At 46.4% G+C, this 19,013-nt stretch overlaps 1 long non-coding RNA gene across 3 annotated transcripts in view; it reads right to left on the bottom strand.

The window, feature by feature from the left end:
• The window catches only part of LOC134157044 (uncharacterized), an 84,066-nt gene that overhangs the window by 52,843 nt on the left and 12,210 nt on the right, over window positions 1–19,013 (bottom strand). The window contains exon 3 of one of the 3 annotated variants that reach the window (XR_009962165.1): window positions 14,786–15,210. The exons of the other annotated variants lie outside the window; for them this stretch is intronic. This is a non-coding gene — a long non-coding RNA (uncharacterized LOC134157044). Of the gene's footprint in view, window positions 1–14,785; window positions 15,211–19,013 lie in introns of those variants that run through there. 3 annotated transcript variants of the gene reach the window in all.

Below are 19,013 nucleotides of genomic sequence, written 5' to 3'. Positions count from 1 at the left end.
TCAATGAAAGGTTCCGTTAAATCACAGTTAAATTATGCTGATATTCACCGAAGTCCTGTGGTAAAATGCTTTGTTCATAAAATATTGAGACTCCTTTCTGCAGTAACAAATGAAGGTTCCCACAGCCTCAGAGGGCTGAAGGCGCTGGAGACAAGCCCTTTTTTGTACCATGTGAGCAAGACAACACAGCGCGCATCAGAGCACTGGCTCAGCACGCCTCAAAGCTCCTTCTGGGTGCCCTGATCCTCAGGACGGGTTCAGGGAACGTGCAGCACGGGTTCAAACTTCCCCGGCTGTGTCCTCTCCCTTCTCACCTCTGGCTCCTGACAAATGTGGTCACAGCATTAATTCATACCCACATAACTTGCCTTTAGGCTCTCTTAAACCCAGGCTGTTCCACTCCCTTGGGTGCTGCCTTGCTCTGCATCTCCAAGGGAAAGGGAAGCTCTTGGAGCCACCTTCCCCATACTCTGCAGAGCTCTGTGGGGCCGTCCAGCCATCCACCTGGTTTACTCTGCACACTACTCACGGCAGCAAGTGAGCTCTCATTACAGCATGTGCCCCACAGCACAGCCCTGGTGTGGCACAGAGCTTGTCGGAGCAAGTAGAATGTAAATAACCCTCCAGGCAAATCCCCTCTACTCCTTCCAGTTCCTGCAGACACATGGGCCTCACTGCCTGGCATCACATCTGCACAGTGACACGTCCATGAAGTGCCATGGCATCAACATCCTTTTACCTTTCTTAACCATAATGCCGCTCTGCGTAGGAGGAGAAAAACCCATTGGTTTTTACAAGCTGTGCCACGCCATCAGTACAGACTGGTACATGAACTTTCCATTTCTCACAAAGAAGAAATTCCTTTCACTGAAACTTGAGAAGTTTTGCACTTGGGAAAAGCCATTTTATCAGCTTGGTAGATAAGAAAATGGAAAACAAGAGAACTGAAGAGGGTCAGTACAACAGTATTGAACATGAGCTTTGTCACTGGTGAATATGGGTGCAATTCCTGCCCCAGTGATGAGAGGAAAACATGCAAGGTGAGAAATGTCTTTGCATGACATCAGGATACAGCACTTACAGGAGCATCCTCAGATCGCATGGGTTGTGTGATAACAACACTTGGCATCCTCCATGATTTTGCCCCATTGGTGCTGGAGGTAATTTGTTGGAGGCTTGGGCATGAGCAAGGACACACTCAAATCCTCTCTTCCACGCAATCACTCCATACAGAATCATAGAATCTGCTATCTGCTAAATGAAGCCTTGCAGAAAATGGCTCAGCAGTGAAAGCCTACCTGAGATCACATCATTGTAATGCCTCCCACTCCCCGTTAAAGCTTGTCAAAAGCAATCTCTGTCCCGAGAAGAATTGTTTTGCATTTTAGGACCTAAGGATAAGGAAACTAAAATTTGGGAAATGCCTGAAAAAGAAGGTCTAACCTTTCTGTGGGTTTCAGGCCATTCTCAATTGATTCGAATCTATATTTTAAAGACCCTCTAAAACTGTCTGCTCAAAAGTGCCAAAATACCTTTGTACATCAACACTGCCTCTGACCCAAGCCAAACTTTGATGAGGTCCAGAAGAAAGGAAGAATTCATTGATCAAACATAATGGTGTATTTTCTGCTGTGATGAACCACAGCACATTCACCGTAACTCCAGGGAGAAACAGAAATGAGATCACAGAGCTGTTTCAATACTTTTCCCCTAGTTTGTTTCAGCACTTGTATAAGCACAGTGCGTGATCCTGCAAGTTGTTGTTATGGCACTTATTAAAATTCATACCAATATTCATTTTAGAGACGATTGAAAGGGATGTAAGCAGTAATTCTCATCCTTTCTAAAAATAACTGCCTTTCCAAAAGAAACCACCCCCAAAAACAACTTCTCTAAGATTCAAGATAAAATTGCAGAGTTGTGTTCCTATTTTTGCATCAAAAGCCAGAGTCTACCACTTGATTTTTACAGTCCAACAGAGAGCAAATTTGCTTAGAAGCGGCATGACAAGTGAGGCTGAAATTTAGGAGTTTTATGGCACATTTTTACTGGGTGATTCCACTTTTATCACACTGGCATTTTCCTAAGATGCTGTTACAATTACGTGTTGTTCTTTCTGTGGTTTTCTCTAGGGCAAATCCCAGTGAATTAGCAACTTTCTATGAGCCTTGTCACCGAGAGACATGCCACATACCCCCAGGATGTCAGTTTACAGTGACACCAGCAGCACCTCCAAAAACTATAAAGGCCTTATTCTTGTCTCCATCATGAATGGTTCACAGTCAGAGGAGCACAGAGATAACCCAGGGGGAGACTCATTACAGAGAGGTTAGCACTGCCTCATAAAGACCTTGCTGTTCTTACCATGTTCCCAACTTTACAGCTCGTGCCTCTGCTCCTAGTTGGGAAACTGCAACCTCATGCAACCACCGAGGAGTCTCAGCAGCACAGAGCAGGATCAGCCCCGTGTTACCATAATTGCTGCATGAGGCGTAACATTAAAGTCTAATCCCACTTTAATTTTGAGACATGCATCCATGATCGCTGCTGGGAATCTTCCCATTTCAAGGGAGAAATGGGTAATTGTCTTTAATTTTGTTTTCTAACCAAGACAAGTCTCCTTGCAACCATCACTGAAGGGGATGGGGCATTTTCCAGTCCTCATGCAGCACTTGCCAGCAGCTTTTCCAGGGTGATATTATATTTAGATTGGCTTTGGATCCCCTGTATTTAACCCCCAGTGACAGGCGTCAACTTGATGAAAGGGGCTGTATGTGCATGTGTGCTTAAAGGGGGCTTTGAATTGAAACGGTAAGAAAACATCAGCAAGGAAAGAGATTTTTATTAGGGTTTGCTGCTCTCTTAAGTGTGTGCGCACCTGATCCGGGGGAAGGAGGAGCTGGCTGTTGTTTTAAGTCTCCCTTTTCTTTTGTGCTGTGTCTGGGCAGGACTCAGATGTCTGGAATGCACCTTAAAACAGCCTTATCTCCAGAACCGATCATTACATGGCAGGTGGTGGAGCCTACTTTATTTTCCCATTTCTCTTCTTTTTCTTCTCCTCCCTCTAACTTCCCCCTCCACCCCAGGGTAGGAATTTCTGAACCTCAACCAGTGCACGACGCATGGCTCACACACCTGGAATCCGCTCCTCTCCATCCCTGCTCCAACACAGACACACACTGGGAGGAAGAACATGAAAAGCCACAGACAGACCATAGGCTGCTCTGGAAAACAAATACCCACACGATTTTAAGCCTGCACACAAATTACTCTCCTAAAACTCAGCAGAGGCTCCAGTGACACTCCAGAGGTGATGGCACTCAGCTGGAGAGACGAGCTGGCAACGCTGCAAACCAGTGCTAAAGTGAGCATCTACTCCCCAGCTCCCCCAGCAAGTGCTGTTCACAGAGACGCCCTGAACACCCCACGGATACAGCTCATTCTGGCAGCAAGTCCTGCCTACAGCCCAAGCCCACCAAGTCCATGAGGCTTAAATAAGCCAACACAGTCTTCACCTGGACATGAGAACATGCAAAACGACCTCTCACAATGCCCTGGAAAGCCTGACACTCGAGCCCCTTTAAAACAGGAACGTTAGTTTCAGAGCTCTGTAACTGGCAAGGGCTGCTTTAGGATCATGTGCACACCCAGTGTAAATGCTGTGTCTCTGCTGTGTAGGCAGCTGCGCCCGCATTGCTGTGCTGCAGCACAGCCACCCTTAAACAGGGTTTTCACACTTGTGTCCCAACAGAGCCCAGTGCTCCCGTGCTTCACCCATTAATACACGAACTTGTGTGCCTGGAACAAAGGAGGAGCAAGTGCTGCAAAGCCTGGACTAGTCTGACTAGCCCAGACTTTTCAGATCTAAGATTTGGGTGCAGGATAGGCATTAGAATGTGATATCCTCCAACGTGAGATGGGTCAACACTGACTGTACCGGCTCTTGTTTGAATTAACCAGGGAAGTGCTGCCACAATCAGTTTTTAAGCACTACCAAATTTGCCATAGGGGGCTGATAAACAAAAGACAAGCTGCTGAAGCCACTGCCTGCCATTTTTGATCCTTTTCTGTTTGAACTTTGCCTGTGCACAGCTGGATTTTGAGGCAGCTGAGCACTTCTGTAAGGACAGTCCATAGCACCAGGGAAGCAGATGCTGGCTGGAGCCCCAGCATCCCTGCTGCAGCAGCACCTTCCCTCTAACTCAGCAGTTCCTAGGGTGGATTTGGGCAGAGAAGAGCCTGGCGCTGTTGTAACTTGCGCAGCAGAAAAGCCTAAGGATTAGAAGTATGCAAAAAGCCTGCAACTGTATCGCCTCTGCTCTGCCATCCCTGAAAACATAGCCCACAGTTATACTTTCTGCACTGGAAAACCCCAGAAACCACAGCACACGAGTAGCAGCAGAGCTGGAGGTTCAGGTTTAATTAAAGGAAGGTTTTATCACTTCCAGACTCCTCTGGGCTGGAGGAGAAGGGGTGGCACAGAGCTTACTTTTGGAAGGGTTCAAGAGCCGCCCGACCTAAAGCCTGGGGATGTTGGGCTGCTCTGAACTAACTTCTCCACCCTACAAATGGGCAATGACACAGTCCTAAAGGGATAAGGGTGACGATGCTCTCAGGCTTTGCCCTGTCTGCTTTATTTAGCAGAGGGGCAGCAGACCCAGCCTTCTCAGTACAGTTTAAAGAAAACAATGGCTAATTTATAGGATGAAGAAATTAAAAAACCTGCGAAAATCCTTCCACTCTGCCCATTTCTCTTGTTCTCCCTGAAGAGCAGGAAGACGACAGACCAGGGAGATGGGAACATACACCCAAACACAGGAGAAACTCAACACTGTTGCCAGTACTGTGTTATCTGAGATACCTCATTCTACGCCCATGTCAATGGAAAGGGAACCAGGCTCTGGGGTGACCTGCACTCAGACAGCATCTGACACTAACTAAATCTATCCCTCACAGCGGGTAAGAAGGAGAATCCCTGCCCCAAGGATGTGCATCTCCTGGTGTGCTGATCTGAAACCAGGAGCTTTGGGAAGGAAAGGCTGGAACAGCAACATATGCCCAAGTCCAGTCTTTCTTATTGTTATATTTTGGTTTGGAATTTGCTAAGGCTGAGGGTCCCTTCAGCCATATTCCCTACTATTAATGGGATGGTTTTTTTCACCTGCATTCCCTTTAGCCCACTCGGAGCAGGATACACATTCCTTGAGCACCTCACACCACTCCAGCCCAATGCAAACTATGGGTCTCTGAAAATCCCCCTCCAGGCAGGGGGATGCTCACTACCCTAAAGTGTCATTCTGCAGACATCCCGATTACAGACGTTACAGGACAGGATATAAACATGCTGATTCCAAAGGCTCCTGAGCTCCTCAGGTTTAATTGTCCTGCTTATTCACTGCTGAGAACGAAAAACCTGGCTTAGAAAGGTACTTCAGGTCTGTGTTTGAAACGATCCCAGGAATAAATGAATCGATATAAGAAGCTAAACATAGAGACATTTGGTTTTGTTTGATTTCTGCAAACTTGAAACGATTGAGAGGCGGGAAATCTGCATAAATTATTTGAGTAAAATTAATACTCAGCAAATTCCTGGAATTTAACCTTTGTCTTTTTTTTTTTTTTTTTCTGGGGCTATTTACAGTCTATTTACTTACGTGTAATTTAAACCAAATGTTCCCAGAATCGTTTAATAGCATCAAAACATTTGCAAAGTCATTTCAACATCACTGAACTCATTTTGTAAGAAAATCAAATAGAAACCTGGAAAAAATTTCTGGATGAGATTTCAGAAATCAAATTAATTGACTTTAAAATAAAATCATTTGAAAATAACTGTCTTTTGAAATGCTCTTTGGTTTCTTTTCTTTTTAAAAGGGAAATGTATGAAATACAGTGAAATTTTATGCAAACAGCCAAGATACTAAAGAGAGAACATGCCCCATGCTTCTTCATGATGCTGGTGTCCTGCCACTCTGGGCCCCTCGGTGGCCATCTGCACCCCAAAGCTGTGACCCACAGTTAGGATATAAAGCACCATCAACCAGGGGACATTACAAGTGCTGAAGCAGCATCAGCTGTAGTGTAACAGCTAAACCATGAGACTGTCCTACACGAGGCCTTGCTCTGACTTTGCTGCAGGATTAGCACTTTACTGCAGGTGAAAGACTTCTGAGCAAGAAAGAAAACACCCTTAAGAAAACAGTACAGACTTCATTTACCCTGCAAACCAAACATGAATGGCGGTGAACAGCAGGCATTTCTGTGCACATATTTCTGTGCACACAGCCAGCGGCTTCTGAAATATTTCCTTCTCTCCTGCACATCACTGGGCCTTGTCCTTATTTCCTTTATGAGCACTTCCACTAAAGGCATTAATTGTTTGTGATGAGGGAGATGCTCAGCTCTCACACTGCCATTAACCTGGGGGAAAGTTGTGGTCCTGGAGCGAACCCATGCCTCTCTTCTTTCCTACGCTGTTCCTTCAAGAACAAAATCTACTCACACCTAACTGCATCCACTTCCACTGGGCATCAGTTTCAACCCAGAAGTGGTGGCAAAACCGTGTTTGTGTTGCACGTGCAGAGTCTTTGGGGGTTTTTGCTTTGCTTTATTGTTCCAGCTGAAATGCAGAAAGAGGAATTCAAATCAGGGAAACGCAATAATCTCTGAGCCTGCTGTTCATCAGCGCATCACCCATTAAGGAGCAGAGGCCTTTATTAAAAAGGACACGTCTTATTAAAAAGATATGAAACAAAAGTGATTTTTAATTTTATTGGAGAGACAGAGTCATTGTCAGAGACAGCCCGTGGCTACGTGCGATGATCGAGTCAAGAGGGAGGGCAGTGAAGCACTAACACAAATATGAAGCTAATAACTTTTTTACTCGTAGGGAAAGTGCTGTTCAATTCCTGGTGCTCCAGGCGGCTGCAGCTTGAGTGGAAATTTAGAGAGATTACATCCACCTGCTTCCATTTCTTACATCCAGGGCCAGATCTTCAGCCAGCGTAAATCAGTTTAGCTCCATGCAGCCAGGCAGATTTATGCCAGCGGAAGATGTAGCCCCTGGTCTTGCACTTCAGAATAGGAAGCTTTAAAATACAAATAAGCATGAACCCCTTAAAATATTCTCTATTCATAGAACTTGAGAGGAAAAACAGACCTCCTGACAACCTCCTATCGTCCTACAGATCATGCTGGGTTTGGGGTAGTGGATCAGGGTTTGGGGTTTTTTTCAGCATACCTCTAAACCTGAAAGTACTGGTCTGGTTTTTGCCTGGTGGGGTTTTAGGTACTGATTTTTATTCCTTCATGAACACCTCCTGGACCAATGTTTTATTTATGTATCTGGGTATATGCAAAAACTGTAAGGATTGTTTCCCTCAGGTCTGCGCACCTGCTCTTAGCCTTAAGAACCTGCTTGGCTGCCCACTACCTCCAAAGACATCTGCATATCATGGATGGTTTTGTCCATGGTATTCCATCCCTCTGTAAACCAGTAACAGGAATAAACAGCAAACACACAAATAGCATCTCTTATTCCCTTACCAGAGACTTCCTGGAACAGACACAGAGCAAAGATGAGACTGTATCACTGCTTCTCCACAACTCACGTAATAGAGTCACCAGACAGTAAACGAGGCCAGGCACGGGCAGCCCCTTAAGGAAATCTTGTGGCTTATCTGCAATGTGTTACCTACTCATCACGTACAGCCCTTCCCACGCCGCAGCCAAGAGCTGAGTGCAAGGCTTGTGCACATTGAGCTCTGCTCTGTCTTTGGAAACAGCCTGAGCAAGCTCTGCTCCACCAGCTCGGGGCTGCCACCATGGACATGCAGCCCCAAAAGCAGAGCAGCTCACAGCTCACTGCACACTTGTAGCCAAATACAGTGATGCACAGAGTGAAAAACTACAAACACCCAATGTGGGGCCCAGCCAGCGTGCTTTGCAGCAGGCAGGAATACCAGCTTCTCAAAGTCGGTAGCTTTGCAAGGTTCTGCAAGTACAGACAAAGAACAGTTTGCATGTGATTGAGAAACTGAATATACCTGTAAGACAGTGACTGATGTCAAACTCCCCTGGCTGCTTGATGCCTCTGCTACAGTCATTCCCCAGCAATACATCGATGAAGCAAGCTGCTTCATGTTTGCTGCCTAGATAAAAAAGAAATGAATTCAAAGCAGATGAGGATTTAGCTGTGGTATTGAGTGCTGCTGGATGCCTGGTGAAGGACAGCTGGTGCAAAGTGTGAGTTGTGGACCTGCAGCACTTGTATTCAGTTTTGTTGGAAAATGGGAAGCTTGTGAAATCATGGCAGATGCTTTAAAATTGTACTGAAGGCAAGGACCCCGTTATGTCACCTGTACAGCAGATCTCCTCGAGTCACTGACCTGGCTTGGGGACAGGTAACAGACTGCCTGGTCTATCTGATGTGGTGCTAAGGAGGTTTGATAGCTCAGCCTGGGCAGACAGGGAGACACCTCCTGATGCAAGAATGTCGCTCGCTCAAGCCAGGTGAGATGAGCAGCAGCAGAGCCACCGCTCCACCCAAGAGCTCGTGGGTAACACGGTGCGACCCAGGGAGGGCACACAGCCACGTCCTGCCACAAACACCCTCCTTGATCAGGGCTAAACCTTTGCCAAGAGCCCAACAGTCCCCACGACATCCTGCCTTGCCTTCTCCAGTGTCCACTGAAGATATTTCTTGACGTACTCCCAGCTAACGCCACATTCAGCCATGAACAGCCTCAGGCAGAGGCAGGGTATGGAAATACTTGCAGAGTTTCAGCTTGACTTTCTACTTCCTTGATCTGGTAAAGACCTGCATTAACTCCCTCAAAATGTAGCCAGACTAAAGGAGCTTAAAAAGGGCAGAATGGTGTCACACGGAACTCCGCAGCCACGCCAGCCCTGGCACACACAGACAAGGAGATGACTTCTGCTCATGCTGTCACAACAGCCTCTTACAGTCACATCATGCAGACGGTCTCTGAATTTTCCAAGAGGTGCCTTGAGGACATCCTTAAAAGCAAGTTATCCTCCAGCAGAGCGCGTGGTCCCGGGGCACGTTCCCTGGCACAGCACATGCAGAGCATTCCCAGTTTATCATGATACAGCCCGGCACGTGCGGGCAGGCTGGTGGGAGCACGGGCAGGATGCAGCAGGGGCAACCCTTGCTCTTCAGTCCCACACTACTCTTGAAGAGCCACATAAGCAACCTTAGGCAGGAAAAGGAGACAAAGCACCCAAGAGTTTCAATTCATAGCAGCGTCTGCCTTATCAGAGGATCAGAGCTGATATGGAGGGACCATGCTTTGGGTGGGAATTCTCTTGGTAGCTTTTAAACTCAGCTCCCGGGTGCTCTGGCTGAACTTCACAGGGGCAAAGGAGGAATTCTGCCTTCTTCTCAAGGGGATGGAGGAGAATGATCTTGGTTTTTTTCTGGGAATAGTATCTACAATACCTGCAAAATTACCTTCTGTCCACCAAGGCAAGACAAACCACTTGTATCTTTACAGCTGCTGGTGCAAACTTTAGCACTGACTTTCTAACTGTGGAACAGCCTCATTCTTGGCTGAATGAGACAGATTCCCTAAAGTAGCTTCTATGTTTACATTAGTTTCTTACACATCAAAAAATGCCCTCTACAGAACATGAAAATACAAGCTAGCATCAGGGAAGGCAAGCTAAGCCTCACTCATTAACAGCACAATGACATACTGGGATTCTGCATAAAGCCCCTGTACGTCAGCTCTGCGAACAGGCAGAATGGAAAACGTGGTCTCATGTGGTGGGATTTTGCTGAGAGTTAGAAAAATCTTACATTTTTTTTTAAAGGCAAAGGGATCCAAATCACACTTGCGCTGCTTCTCCTCCTTTGTCTCATTATAATTGTCAGCATCAAAACCCCAGAGCTGAGATGTCGGCGCAGGCAGGGGAATACACATTGCAACAGTAAATAATGCAAGAGAAGAATATTAGTCCATAGCATCCATTTTATGTCTTTTGCCTGTGTGATGCTGGAAGGCAATAACAGCCCCTCGTTTGCAGGCAGTACCTTGCAGTTCTTCTCTTTTTTCCCCAAGGTGTGGTCAAAGGTAGAAATTGTTCATGGAGCAAATACGCCCTGAAGCTATGCATCCCACACTGGGAGAGGCAGAAAGCATGGGGAAAAGCTAAAATGGGAGCCACAAGCCCCAGCAGCACATCAGTACTTCAGCTCTTACTAACACACACAGGCTGTCCCAGTCCTGATCCAAGAGCAAAGCACTCTAAGAGGTATGCAACTTCACCCACGTGAAGACCTTGCCAACAGAGTTTCTTTACTGCCCCAGTTACCCCCGTCTGAAACCAGTGAAGCTCATGCATGTGCAGGTTTAGAGTTAACACAGATGCTATTTCTATCACAACTCGTTTTCGCCAACCCAGAGCACCAGTGGCATGAGGCAGGAGTGCAGCTCCCCTCCTGTGGGGATGCGTCTGAGGAGCTGCCCTGCTGAAAACATCACCCTTCTAACCAAAATCATTCAATTAGCATTATTAGTGTTGGCTGGGCCTCAGTCCCTGTGACTTCCAGCAAAGCTGAGGCTTACACTTTAAATACTTCTCTGAATCCTTTCATCTCCTGCTCAACTAAAGCCACACATATGCATGCTCCCCTCTTCCCCCCAATCTACGCAAAGATCAGAACAGCAGCTATTATGCAGAACGACTAAAATGATCCATCTCTTATTTTAATATACCCTCTGAACAGAAAGGTTCAATCGTTCCCACACGCAGGAAGACAGGAGGGAGCTGCAGGGGCCCTTGACAGCCCCAGCTCGAGAGTTCACCTCAAGCCCCTCCTGAACCGCGCTGCCTTTCACCCTGTAGTACAGCCTCCGGCTGTGCTTCACCTCCTCCTTGTGTTCTCAGGTGGGATCCGGTACAGGGCTTGCATGGGGCCTCCCTTTGAGCCCCCCAAGGAAAGTGATTTTGCCTTTCGAGATGTCACTTACAGACACAGAAATGGAAACTACTGCTTTTCCCTTAAAAGCAGCAAGCTCCAAATTGCTGTGTTAAATAACAGCCACCAGGCTCCATGTGTACATTCCTCCACACTACCAGTGCTCAACTTGGCCAGAAGAACACAGCCTCAAATTAAAAGTTATTTACTGAAACACCATACAAAAAAAACCTGGGTGCTACATTTAAAACATATCTGGGTGTTCCACTTCTCACATACCCAGCTAGAGCCCGGATCCATGCCCACGAGTACATTACCCACAGCATGTCTGGACTGTCCCAGCTTTTCAGCAGCAGTCACACATGGCACACCAACTGACCAAAGGGGCTACCCTCGGGTGTTAACTCACAGAATCCCAGACTGGTTTGGGCTGGAAGAGACCCTGAAGCTCCTCCAGCTCCAACCCCTGCCACAGGCAGGGACCCCTTCCACTGGAGCAGCTTGCTCCAAGCCCCTGTGTCCAACCTGGCCTTGAACACCGCCAGGGATGGGGCAGCCACAGCTTCTCTGGGCACCCTGTGCCAGCGCCTCAGCACCCTCACAGGGAGGCTGTTTTCTGCAGATGTGAAGGTGCATTACCCAGCCCGGACAGCTCACACACGGGGCTCGCTCGCAGATGCACTGTAGCCTAGAGAGCATCGCGGAACAAGTCGAGACAACCCAAAGCTGAATAAGGATAAAGAAAGGAGCGTTCCCAAAGGCGTGTCCTTGGCCCAGGCTGGAATTGCTGCTCAGATAAGCTAGCATGTACCTTCATGTTGGGGAAAGGGAAGGGCTCAGGTTACTCACAAACTGCACTCTGAGCCGCAGACAAAAGGCCAGGAATGAGTTGACAAAGCCTTGCAGCTCGGCGTGCTGGAACAGCTCCGAGGAGGTCTGTGTCTGACCCACCAGGAAGCACAGGAGCACCCCACAAAGCAAGCTGGGCAGGGAGCACATGCTGGGGATGGGCAGCAAGGTCCTGGGGCAAGGGCTAATGGGGGGAGTGGGTCGAACAAGGACCTGTGTTGCCAAGTCTGTCCTCAACACGGTCACTTCTCCAAGGACCTCTCTTAGTTACTCACGTCAAACGCTCGGAGAGGCTTTTCCCCCAGCACACCATCACAAGCAGATGCACAGCCAACGGCGGCAGGAACTTACAGGAGCTGTTTCCTGCTGCTAGCCAGTAAAATGAGGAAGAGCTCAAACCAGGAAACATGTTTCTCAGTATTTTCAGCTTCAGCCAACTCATAAGAAAATCACATCCTGACTTCTTAACGTTATCAGTAAAGAGATTTACAAGAAACAGCAGAAAAGGCCAGAACATAATGGAAAAGCCTCCAGAAGCCAAGGATCCTTATCCAAACTAAACCCACATTTTTCAGTACTACATTTTGAAACGCAGCTTTGTCAGAACTTGCAGCTTTATAAGGATGGAGTCAGAACAACTGCTGGTGGTTTTGCTCTGTGAACGGGTATGTACTCACAGCAGCAACTGCATACTCACATGGCAGCCGTGCACCCCATTTCACATGGAACATGATGTTTCCCAGCAAACTAAGTCCTGCATATCACTGCTTTATGTAATTATTGCTTCTTACAGACAGAGACACAAAGACTTTTCACCACTGCAGGCAGTTTTTCCACTGAAGACTAGTATACCCCTTTGTATACAGCAGCAGAGCAATGCTTTTGATTCCCCCCCAAGCCTGTGTTCCACCAAGAGAGTAAATTCAGGATTAGGAGGCTGAAAGATGTTTGTGCCCAAATCCATTCTTTAGAAAGGGCACAGCCACGGCTGCATGACTCTCTGCATTCCTCTTGAAGAGGAACATGCTGGCACACGCTTAAGGTAGCAAAAGCACCACTGCAGGAAGCAAAACCTACCCTGGCTGGAATCACAAATAGATGAACTGCAAGAAAACTGGGAGAAAGCCATCTGCAAAGAATGCAGACCTGCCAGTACCATTCCCATCCATGCCCTAAGTATGAAGATGGTAGAAGTCAGACCAAGCTGCTTCTGAAAGCATCAAATCAGCCTCGCACATTGCAACACCCGGAGTAGTAACGTGCTGTCACCCTCAAGCATCACCCTGCCAGCTGCAAACCTGCCCTCATGCTGCTCTGCTTCCTCAGTTGTGAAATCAAGTATTCTCCTTTCCTGCTTGCACACTGACATTCCTCCCAGGAAGGGCCTGTTTGAGGAATGAAACTAAAACCCAACAGCTCTTAGAAAAACCCTTCTAAAAGAGCAGGCAGTGCATTTCATTTGGGTACAACAACCAAGATAGGGACTCCTTGCTGAAGGTGGGGGCTTTGTGTCATGTTTGAGCCCTGGTCTCCGGTTATAGTAGGTTTACAGCAAACAGAATTTATTTCTCATCCTCAGACATCCTGCTGACTTACAGTTCATGCAGCTACACATGTATGCCCATGGTGCTTTCAAAGAGACTTGGCTTTATCGCTTATGGCTTTCCTTGTTTAAAAACAAATCATGCCTGTGGTCCACAGATTCCTTGGAAAATGAGTTATCCTCTGTCCCTCTCATCCCCAAGAGTTATTCTTTTACTGTGGAATGCAACTTTGGAGCGTCGTGTTAAACTGCAGAACAGAGGGAGGAAAATTGCCTCTGTATTTTCCAGGAAATAGGTTTCTGTGTAATTTAATTCCCCACCCTGTGCTGTTTCTCTGTACATTTTTATACTATAAATAACACAGATCTCTATAGACATGTATCTGTGATTCAGTTCTATCAGCTTCCTGGTACAGCCCCTCCTTAGCTCTGAGCCACTGCCATCAGTTACTTCATTCAGTAGGAAGCATGCAGCAAGACTGCAGCCTGGGAACACAAGGCTCTGCAAACGCACCTGTGTGTGGAGAGGTAGAGACCTCCACAGACCCATAAGCTACAACAACGGCAAATGCTTCTTTAAGGGCTTTCAAAGGGCACTAAGGCACTAAAATTCAGAGAGAAGTCAAAAAAAAATCATCCTTTTCCCTACGAGGGTAGGTACAAAGACTTTTTCTCTTGCCATATGTGGCTTTAGGCCACGTATATCAGCTTAAAAGGTTTATTTTTAAATCACTGTTGCATTAGTCTTGTCAGCAGGATGATACATTCGGCCTTCTCGCTATCAACCCAAGCGTGCAGCCCCACGTGTGCACAGAGGGTTTTCATTCTGAAGTGACCTGTGACTCCAGAGCCTGCTCCATGAGCTTTTTAGAGTGACCTGGCAGCTGAAACTCCCTGCGAGCAACAAGTCTGAGGTATGTGAAGATTGTTGGTCTCATCAGTTACCCACACGTGGCTCAGGGAAGTTGTCACACACATGCACACTGATCCACTGAACTGTGCATAAAGCAGTTTGGCTTTTAGGCTGACTCAAATACCAGCCAGAGGGCAACATGTTATTGCAGAACAAACGCAGGAAGAGATAAACCTACAGCCAAAGCTTGTATTTGGTCCATCTTCTAATGCTGATGTTTTTACCCACAGATCTAAAGACCAAGCAAAAACTTCACAGCATACAGTTATGTTCTAAAGTAAAAACTCAAGAATTACTACAAAATTCAGGTTTTGACCTCTTGCAGACACAGAAAATGAAAGTAACCTTGCAGCAACTAAAGCATGGCCATTGTGTCTGATCTTCAAAGGCAGACGAGAAAGGGCCTGCTACCTTTAGAGCCTTGGGACACTATCTTACCAAGTATAATCAATCTCTAATTATTTCATTGACAGGTTAAGCCCTTCCCGTATGAGAGGCTCCCTGGAGAGCTTCAGCAGAGATGGGGCAGCAGCTGCACAGCTCTCGGATGGGTGCAGCTATGTTGGCAGAGAACACAGTTCTTACACAGGAATTAATACACACCAGCACATCATCTAGTGAGAGATGAGAGCGTTGGCACGGAGGCGCCTCATTGTCTTCTCAAGGAGCTTCGTGTCCGTATTAACTCATTTAAACACAATACCTTCAACAGCTTCAGGCTTGGCATTTTATTACTGTCCAGATTTATGCACTTTTTCAGCTGTTCCTGTCAAAAGTCCCCTTCTTCCCCGACACAAACCTGCATCACATAAACACTGCTTGGGGACTGGTTTTTGTCTAGTTACTGAAACAGCAGGAGAGACCATCCTATCTACAGGTAAAGGTTGCACTTCCTCCTTTTCCCTGGTTTAACACATCAGGATTTAGCTGGTCAATACTGCGCACCTCCAAAAACGTGCAAGTCTGAAACAGCAAAATGAAAAACACTACGGAAGAAATAGTGATGTTTCCAATTTCCTACTTTACTGGAAGGGCAGAAAGATCCTTTCCAGTGCCTCAGCACCCGCAGGCATGCTCTTCCACTCAGCCTTAGTTTGCCATCCCATAAACAGTGGTGGGAAATACAGAGCTAATGCGATGTGTCACCAGCGTCCTTTTATAAGCCCTGAGCACTCCGTTGAAACATGGTTGTGGCACCTAAAAGTAACAGTGCAGAGAGCAGGTTAGAGCTTGTTGGCTCTTTTCAGTGGTGGCTTAAGTGAACGGTACCTTCTGAAGCAACCAAGTGAAGCCGAGCAAAAAAACACGTACAAGTAATTTTCCCTCTAAAACTTCCTTCTTTTAAAGAAGCAAATATTTTCATGGAAGTGTTCTCTGCTGCAAAGACAGAATTAAATCTCCTGGAAAATGGTTTTCTTCCTTTCCCTTTTCTACTTACTGTTTTATCTCTTTAGTGATGAAAGAGGAGAACAAGGGAAAAATGGCAAAACCAAACTTGGACAAAAAGATTCTAAAGTTTTAATACTTTTTTTCCAGGAGCCCTAACTGAATAAAAAGTCCAATGTTCTGCTATGCTTCCATGAATTTATCTGCACACTGGTTCAGTTTGAGAGCAGCTCTGCTGAAAACAACAGCACAAGACCTCTCCCTCTACGCAGGGAGCTCCCTGCAGGGAACACAGAAGCCACAAGTTACCCCGTCCTGGCAAACTCGGAAGCTTTCCTGTAACTTCTTGACATTGGAAACGCTACCTGCTACTTGGTGCACATCTGGATTTCACTCAGAGCTGCCACTGATTTGCTTTGTCACAGCTGCCCACAACCAGAGGCTGCAAGAGTTTGAGCACAGAGTAGGTTCGGTTCTCCTGCTCGTGCAGCAAGGAGAGCTAGGAGCCCTCCTGCTCTGCTGCGGGCTCACAAGTACTCAGCTCTCAGGAGCGATGCAGAGCACTGCCAAGATTCATCCTGCAGTTCAATCAGATGCCTCTAAAGGAAGAAAGGAGCCAAATGCATTAATGTGGAAGAGCCAGATACTAAACTACGCTGCAGAACCAGGTGCGCTTGCTCATGCCAACTCCCATTGCCAAAGGGGAAATGAGAACAGAACAGAGGCAGCATTTTGTTTTAAATTTGGAAATGAAAGGGAGAAAGGAAACTTGCATGGAGCCTGGGATGGGGCGAGGATGACAAGAGCTTGGGGTAATCGGTTTTCTTTCCTCTGCAAGTTGCAAATGAGCAATTATGGCTGAGAGAGTTTGAAATGAAATCCCTGGAACCTGTCGGCAGTTGACTGGCCTCTGTACAGATGCCTTGCTGAACGGCAAGCATGGTTAGAGTTTTGACTATATCAAGCCATTATGGATCTAATGAATTCACATCTACACTAAATGACATCAGGTCAAGTACCCCACAAATATGTTGACATGTTCCGCCTTTTTCCTTGCAAGTTCCAGTAGCTGTTAAGCTTATTCCAGCTGCTATAGGTGCCATCCCAGAGACATTTGCTTGTCAGGGATGAGCAGAACTTCTCCAAATGGTGAAATACTACATGGTTCCTGTATTGCTGTGATGGAAATGAGAACATACATTTCTGAGCAGCTACCATCCGAAAGCAAGAATACCTGCGAAGCAGGCTTTAAAAAGAATGAATCAGTAATTCAAATGATACATCTGCAGTCTCAAACAAGTGGTTAGGCTATAGCATAGGAATAAATCTCCAAGAAACCTAAGCAAGTCTCAATCTTCCTCCTGTTCTCTACTGTTCTGCAATACAAAGACTTTCTTACAAGCTTTAAGTCTTAATTTTGCAGCAAGTATTTCTCGCTATTCACAGCGATAAGCTTCAGCACACCCCATCTCCACAGAGACAGGAGCAGCTGAAGAACTGAACTGGCCGAACAATGCACGTACTCATGTCAGTGTTGCTCAAAACCACACCACAGACGACTCCCAAAGGCCACAGGTCTCCCCAGAGCTCTGCTCGAGGAGGCTGCAGGAGCACGGCGTGGGGAAGATGACTCCCTATGATCAAACAAGGGATTTTTGGCTTCACTTCAGAAAGGTTAAAGATGATTTTCCTTTTATGCATGTGGGAGAGCAAGTGCTGCACAGGGAAAGGGTGCAGGACGGTTGCTTACACATTAGAGTCAAAGAAACCATGCAAAATAAATGTGAAACACAGCGTTCTTCTGCGGTTCGTCGTTCAGCGATGGGAAACATTAAGAATGCATAGTCTGAGGGCAAGGATTAAATGCAGCCCTCAGACTATGTAGGCAGTTGCTTTATAAAGGTATTTTTCACAGTCATAAATAAACTTTGGAGGCAAACGGTGGAAAACCCTCAAGTAATTATTCTCCACCTGCTTGAGGACTGAATTTACAGTGGGCAATTTCAGGAGACATGGCCCTGAGCTTTCCTCTGCTGCGTTTGATGTCTCAAACCTGCAGACCAAGTAAATAATTTGATTCCATTTATTGGACAAATTTAGAGGTCAAAGCTGACAAGCCTTCAAGACCACACAGGTTTCCTCCTTGGAAGCCAAGCAGTGGAATGTGCCTTTCAGATATTGCAAGGAAGAGCCTTTGTCCCCTGACAGATTTCCATCAGCAGGGTTTCAGAGCTTGCAGCAGCAGCTTTATGATGTGCTGGCACGTTGGGGTTTTGGTTTTTTTACACCTAACGGGTATGTGCTGAAAGTTTAAGGGAACTGATAGCCGAAATGATTGGGTATTATGGAACAACATTACGTTCCTGCCCAGCTATCCATGCCACAGCCAGTCCCACCACATCTGTCCTTAACAGTAGCAGTAGTAAACTTCAGAGGTGTTTGTTATTCTGCAGGAGCAAATAAAGAACTGATTCGTATCTAAAAGAGCTACTGCCCTGGCTTCAAACTGCAGCAGTGCAGAACTGGGGAGAGTCTGGCTTATTGTTTCACACACAAAATAAAAGCAAGGCATGAATAGTGATAACCTTCAGTACATATTTCCCTATGGAAAACACCAACTTCCTTTTCTCTAGAAGTATTCCAGCAGACATTTACAGATTGACACTTTCACCTCCCTGTTTAAAAAAGCATGGCAAAAAGAGCTTTTAATTCATACTTGTGGGTAGTGAGGATGGACACTGCAGCTCAGTGCAATTCAGCACATTAAAATTAAAGCAGCAAACCTCATGACCTGTGTCACAACCAAAGCAGCCTGGATTTCGAATCTACAATTCACCCAACAAACAAATGGGAAAGCAGGATTCCCATGCAGTCCTTACATGGAAAACAGTGTGGAAGAATAACAGTAAGTTGCTATTGCTATAGAAAGAAATAAAGAAGTTAGATTATTTTAATGTTTATTTACTTAGTTACCTACACCCTGTTGCACTGGAAAGGCAAACTAATTGAAACATTTTGATCCATGAGGATTAGCAGATTTAAAAGATCCAGAAGGCAGGTCAAGCCCGGCCTGCAGAGCTCTCCCAAAGCAGCATTCAGAGGCTGAAAGCAGACCCAGCTCAGGGAGTGCTGTGGCCAGGGCTGGCCGGGTGGGTGGGCACGCTCCAGCCCTGCACCCATAGGAGAGGACAAAGATGAAGGTTTGAAAGAGAGAGGAAAAAAAAGCAAGCCTCAAGAGATGCACATAATGCACAATGCATCTTGAGGGGTCTCACTATACACTGGCTTCCTTTAGAACTGGAATTACAACCGTTGTGTGGAAGCATGCTGACAGAGCATCCCTGCACTTCAGGTTCTTCTATCCAAATTCCTCATAAGGA

This window comes from Pezoporus occidentalis, unplaced genomic scaffold (assembly GCF_034315485.1).
Source record: "Pezoporus occidentalis ecotype Australia unplaced genomic scaffold, CSIRO_AGI_Poc_V1 ctg92, whole genome shotgun sequence".
NCBI classification, from domain to species: domain Eukaryota; kingdom Metazoa; phylum Chordata; class Aves; order Psittaciformes; family Psittacidae; genus Pezoporus; species Pezoporus occidentalis.
The sequence above is the reverse complement of the archived record's forward strand: the minus strand, read 5'-3'. Positions and strand labels throughout refer to the sequence as shown.